Here is a 6673-nt window from a genome sequence, read left to right as displayed (position 1 = left end):
GCAATCTCATGTAGTGTTGGTGTGCAATTTATCAAATCATGTTAAAAAATGTTAGAACTAATGTGAGGTTGAAAAGCCGTCCAAAGCAATATACATGAGGTGAGAAGTCCAATGATAGAAAAATAATATATAACGTGCAAATAATGCAACATAACTAATCTCAGTTTTCAATCTTAACATAAAACACACGGCGTACATTAAACATGGGAAGAAAGAGACATCATATAGCCGGTGCAACAACGGTTTCCAAGTACACGGCACCTACACCACCATTTAGTGAGTTGACACTGTGAAAATATTGCAGGGGTCTCATATCAGTATCGATTTCATAAAGTATTCGTGAGTTACTCATGACAAACCACTTCCCATTTGTCATGTAGTGTGTGATTGAGCACCATAAACGCTCTGGTATAGGGGGGATGGGAGGAGGGGTGAAGAAATTGATCCAATGGTCTTGTCTTAGGATCCATAGCTGGAGCGTCCGATTATGTAGGCCATTTGTAACAATAATGTAAAGATCATATTGAATAGTAAGCATGTTGGTTTCGAGAACCCCTGTTGTTTGGACTGGTGGGAACTGTAGCTCTGTCACATGCCCAGAGAAGGCATCGAATGCAATGACGACATTTTCACCTTGTATCATGGGTTGGGTAACTGTGTAGTAGAAGGTCGTACCACATCGAGTCCCGATGGACCAACAGAATTTGCGGTCTAGGTAGTCTACTTTTGCTGTGAATGGTATTTCCGTCCAAGATGCTAGTAAACGGGAGTATATATGGGCTTCGAAGGCATTTGATTTTCGGATCACGTGCATGACTTTGTAGTCGTTCAAATGGTCCTTGAACAAAGCAACTGTATCTGTGGAGTCTACAAATATGCCTCGGCCAGTAGAGTTTGATAATCTCTTGTAGACAGTAGTGGTTGAATTCCACAAGAACAATTTATGTGCATCATGTACCCAAGCACATAAGAGGCCATCCACGTGTGAGAGGATGGAGATGCATGTAATATCCGAGTAGAAAGGGCATGTGATGGGTTTACCTGGGCCAGTATTCACCGGTTGTGAAGTCAATTGGATGAACAGTTCCGATGAGGCGATGGATCACAAGTGTTTTTTGGTTACTCGGAAGAAGTGATCGATACGAATGGAGCTTTTCAAAATTTCGGGTTGATAGTAAGTTGTGCCATTCCTTGCATACAAGCTTAAACCGGCCAACGACTTTTGCTGATAGTCTTGTGAGTATCTCAAGAACAACTGCGTCTGGAGACATCGTAAACACGAGGTGGGGGCTTTCATGGAGCCTTGAACCGGCATATCTAAGTAGGATAAGAAACCAATTTATCAATTTTGTAGTGGTATGCTACAAGCTATATGAGTGAAATTGGGTAAAGAAAGGTCATGCAATAAAAAAAATAATAAATAAAAAGAGGTTGGATGATCAAACGTGCAGTATTGACACCAAAAAATTAATATCGATAACACCAAATAAATTGCAATGTATGATATCATGCTTAAAACAATATTGTTAAAAAAAGTCAAATTAAGTAAAAAGAATAAAAAATCGAAGAGTTTATGAATATTTATAAAAAAATGAATCTTGACTTTCGCTTAGATGTCTAAAAACGATTTCAATAAACTAAATTTTGCTATGTTATATAATGAAGCTTAGCCGGGCATCTTTTTCTCGGCAATTTCATGTTGGATTGCACAACCATAAAGACGATGGGTTGCTAGGGTCCATTTTAAAATAAATATAAATGTTAGTTATTGAAATCATATTTAGTTATCTAACTGCAAGCCAACATTCTTTTCCCATTAAAAGCTCACCAGCTCTTGAATTTATTAAACTTTTTTACTTAATCAAAAAATGAAAAGTTTTTAAATTTTCATTCTTTTTATTTCACACATGAGTTAATGAATTATAAATCTCGTCCAACAAAGTAGTTAATTCATTATATTTATGATTTGATCTTATATGTTACATTTACTCTTGTACTCTAAAGTATGTTTCTCATTGTACAACTATTGTTTAATTGCATTAAATTGACTTGCATGTTTGTTTATTAGCATGCTCTCCGTATTCGTTTAGACATGCCATCGTAAACACTTTTGGTAACTTACTCATCAATCATTTGATTTCTTAAACCTGTACACTATCCTATAATCTTTAGGGAGTTAATAAAACCTATTATTTTTTTATATATAAAACTCATTGTTGACATGTACAAATGGTCTTACATATTAGCTTGTTAGATTTTTGTTAAAAATTGCCTAAAGTTGTCTAAAAATCGGCAAATTGTTTAAAAAAGATAATGCAAATAAACCTCCAATTACAAATGGCTGCTCAATAATTGTTCTACCAAGATGAATGCCATAAATTTTCCCACCTTTATCTTTATCCCCTTCTCCCACAATTATACCGGTTTGCAACATTACATGAGTCAATTTTTTTTGAAAACTCAAGACTACCACCTTAAAGAATAATGAAGTGATAATCATAATAAAGTTAATAATAAGAATGTAACATCTAAATTCCATATTATGTGACATGACACATCAATTGGCTTATGAGTTCTCATACAAAAAATCATAATGTTAAAATATATTTGTCATGAAGTATGAAGTAGTAGAACTATACAATTAACATATATAGTTATAGGATAAAAATAGTAAGCGTAAAGAAAAGCGGATGGATTTAAAACATACCTGCTTTTGTGGTGTTGGAATCTATGATTGGAAGAGTTAGTGATAGTTATTATAGGAGAAACATTGTAACGGCTCTTCATGGTAGTTAATAAGGTTTAATGGGTTTTTAAGAACATTACATTGATTGTAGGCTTTTATGACAATAAATGGGTAGTGGAGTATGATATCCAATAATAAACTTATAAACATACATATTGTAAATATTATAATATATTTGCAAGGTTGGTTTTTTGTTGATTACCTTCCAACTAAAGAACATGCATAATTATAATTATCTAAAGTAGTTTTAGTTTTAAAATCGAAGGGTCAACGAATATTTTGTACCCCTATGACGTAGTTAATAAGAGTGGTGTTGCGGTGGTTTTCATTTAATGTGAGCAGGTTGCCCGTGATGAGAATTTTCATTAACAAATAGGGGAAACTATATTTTTTGACCTACCGGATCATGATAACATACGTAGTTTCCTTATCCAAAAGCATATATCTTCTTTTCAAGGTATTATCACTGACCAACTTTGTTATTTATAAATTATTTTATAACTTTGTTATTTATAAATAAATTATTTTATTTTTCAGTTTCATAGATTTTATTTTATCAAGCTCCATATGTTACTTTTCCAGCAGGAAGTAGCCAAAGAATTGGGTATACCAGCACAACATCAACGTTTATGGCTTTGGGCAAAACGCCAAAATCATACTTACCGTCCAAATCGTCCATTAACTATTTTAGAAGAAGCTCAATATGTATGTACCTTTAATATTTTTAATTGGTTGGTGATCTTAATATTGCTGAATCTGTTTTTTTTTTATTTTAATTTATGTTTAGGTTGGACATTTGAGAGAGGTATCAAATAAGGATAACAATGCTGAAATTAAGTTGTTTTTGGAGGTAGAAGGACAGGTATCATTTATTGATATGGATTCATATGTAAAAATACTGTCTCTAAGGCCTCAATTCTATTTATCAATTCATTATTTAAGTTGTTATTTTTATCTTGATTGGTATAAAGCCACTCGACGTATAGTTCATCAGGGGAGATTTTTTCTAATGTAAACAATGATATTCTTCTTGCTAGTATTTCCCCAAAAGTTGACAAACTCGGAGGATATGTAAAAGATATTCTTTGTTTTCCATCGCTTTGGCATGTATAAAAAAAATATTGTGAGGCTTCTTTTCTTATAGAGCCTTTCAATTTTTTATTTATCTTTCTATGTATCGTAATGGATTCACAGCCAGTTTCCTCACCTGCGAAAACTAAGGAGGAGATCCTAGTTTTCTTTAGGCTTTAAAAAAGGAGCTTCGATAACTCTCTCTCTCATGTACACATGACACTTATATATGTAAAACTATTTGATTTCTAATTTTTGTTACATTACTGAGTTTCACATAAAACATTATTATCACTTTCATCAACCATATACATCAAATAAAAGTTTGATTTAAAGTAGCATAAACATTAAACATTCTAATTTCTACACAGCATTCCCCGAAATGAGAACCAACAACGATTAGTCCACCTTTCTAAATCCAAAGCCGGGCCTTGCTTTACGTTAGTTGTCGTTGTCGTTTTGAATAGTGTATAGAGAGCATAATAAGTAGAGAAAAGAGAGTTTGTTCTTCATTGGAATGTATGTATGTATACACAAGAAGCCACTATATATAGGCTAACAAAGTTAATAGACACATAATGACACATGAGAGTTAAGAATGTGAATAGTCACCAAAATAATAATAATAATAACATATTTAAACCATAACCTTTTGTTTTCTAAAGGATTGAAAAGTAATGTCACAAAACGTGAAGCTTCATGATGTTGTACCAAAAGCTTTAAGAATTGATATATACGTTGACAAATTACTTTTCTTGCCATATTATGAAATGTCGAGTTTACCCTTGCCATGCAATTATGAAATTACTTTTGTGCCCATGACTCCTCTTTTATATATATTATAGATATAGATATATAATATAGATAAAGGAGATATAAGCCACAAAGGATAGAATAGTAAATAGACAAAACATGACGTTTTATAAGCTTGTACAATAAGTTTGAAGAACGAAACAATGTAATGGCAAATTACTTTTTATGCCCTATTATGAAATGACTCTTTTGCCCTTGTCATGTAATTGTGAAATTACCTCCATTGCCCATCATTCCTCCTTTATATATAATATATCTTCCAACTAATGAACATGCATAATTATAATTATCTAAAGTAGTTTTAGTTTTTAAATCGAAGGGTCAACGAATATTTTGTACCCCTATGACGTAGTTAATAAGAGTGGTGCTGCGGTGGTCTTCATTTAATATGAGCAGGTTGCCCGTGATTAGAATTTTCATTAACAAATAGGGGAAACTATATTTTTTGACCTACTGGATCATGATAACATACGTAGTTTCCTTATCCAAAAGCAGATATCTTCTTTTCAAGGTATTATCACTGACCAACTTTGTTATTTATAAATTATTTTATAACTTTGTTATTTATAAATAAATTATTTTATTTTTCATTTTCATAGATTTTATTTTATCAAGCTCCGTATGTTACTTTTCCAGCAGGAAGTAGCCAAAGAATTGGGTATACCAGCACAACATCAACGTTTATGGCTTTGGGCAAAACGCCAAAATCATACTTACCGTCCAAATCGTCCATTGACTATTTTAGAATAAGCTCAATCTGTATGTACCTTTAATATTTTTAATTGGTTGGTGATCTTAATATTGTTGAATCTGTTTTTTTTATTTTAATTTATGTTTAGGTTGGATATTTGAGAGAGGTATCAAATAAGGATAACAATGCTGAAATTAAGTTGTTTTTGGAGGTAGAAGGACAGGTATCATTTATTGATATGGATTCATATGTAAATTATACACCTTCACCTCTTTATTATATGGTAATATTAATAACAATATTTTATTAATTTCACTGATTATTTTATTGATGCAGGATTCACAGCCAGTTTCCTCACCTGCGAAAACTAAGGAGGAGATCCTAGTTTTCTTTAGGCTTTAAAAAAGGAGCTTCGATAACTCTCTCTCTCTCTCTCTCTCTCTCTCTCTCATGTACACACACATGTATATATGACACTTATATATGTAAAACTATTTGATTTCTAATTTTTGTTACATTACTGAGTTTCACATAAAACATTATTATCACTTTCATCAACCATATACATCAAATAAAAGTTTGATTTAAAGTAGCATAAACATTAAACATTCTAATTTTTACACAGCATTCCCCGAAATGAGAACCAACAACGATTAGTCCACCCTTCTAAATCCAAAGCCGGGCCTTGCTTTACGTTAGTTGTCGTTGTCGTTTTGAATAGTGTATAGAGAGCATAATAAGTAGAGAAAAGAGAGTTTGTTCTTCATTGGTATGTATGTATGTATACACAAGAAGCCACTATATAGGCTAACAAAGTTAATAGACACATAATGACACATGCGAGTTAAGAATGTTAATAGTCACCATAATAATAACATATTTAAACCATAACATTCTGTTTTCTAAAGGATTGAAAAGTAATGTCACAAAACGTGAAGCTTCATGATGTTGTACCAAAAGCTTTAAGAATTGATGTATACGTTGACAAATTACTTTTCTTGCCCTATTATGAAATGTCGAGTTTACCCTTGCCATGCAATTATGAAATTACTTTTGTGCTCATGACTCCTCTTTATAATATAGATATAGATATATAATATAGATAAAGGAGATATAAGCCACAAAGGATAGAACAGTAAATAGACAAAACATGACGTTTTATAAGCTTGTACAATAAGTTTGAAGAACGAAACAATGTAATGGCAAATTACTTTTTATGCCCTATTATGAAATGACTCTTTTGCCCTTGTCATGTAATTGTGAAATTACCTCCATTGCCCATCACTCCTCCTTTATATATAATATAGATAATAGTAGTAGTAACAATAAATATAATAATAATTACTTTTGTT

Source organism: Bidens hawaiensis, unplaced genomic scaffold (genome assembly GCF_021521415.1).
Source record: "Bidens hawaiensis isolate Kalapana, Puna unplaced genomic scaffold, B.hawaiensis_p1.1 tig00023227_1, whole genome shotgun sequence".
Taxonomy (NCBI): Eukaryota; Viridiplantae; Streptophyta; class Magnoliopsida; order Asterales; family Asteraceae; genus Bidens; species Bidens hawaiensis.
The sequence above is the reverse complement of the archived record's forward strand: the minus strand, read 5'-3'. Positions refer to the sequence as shown.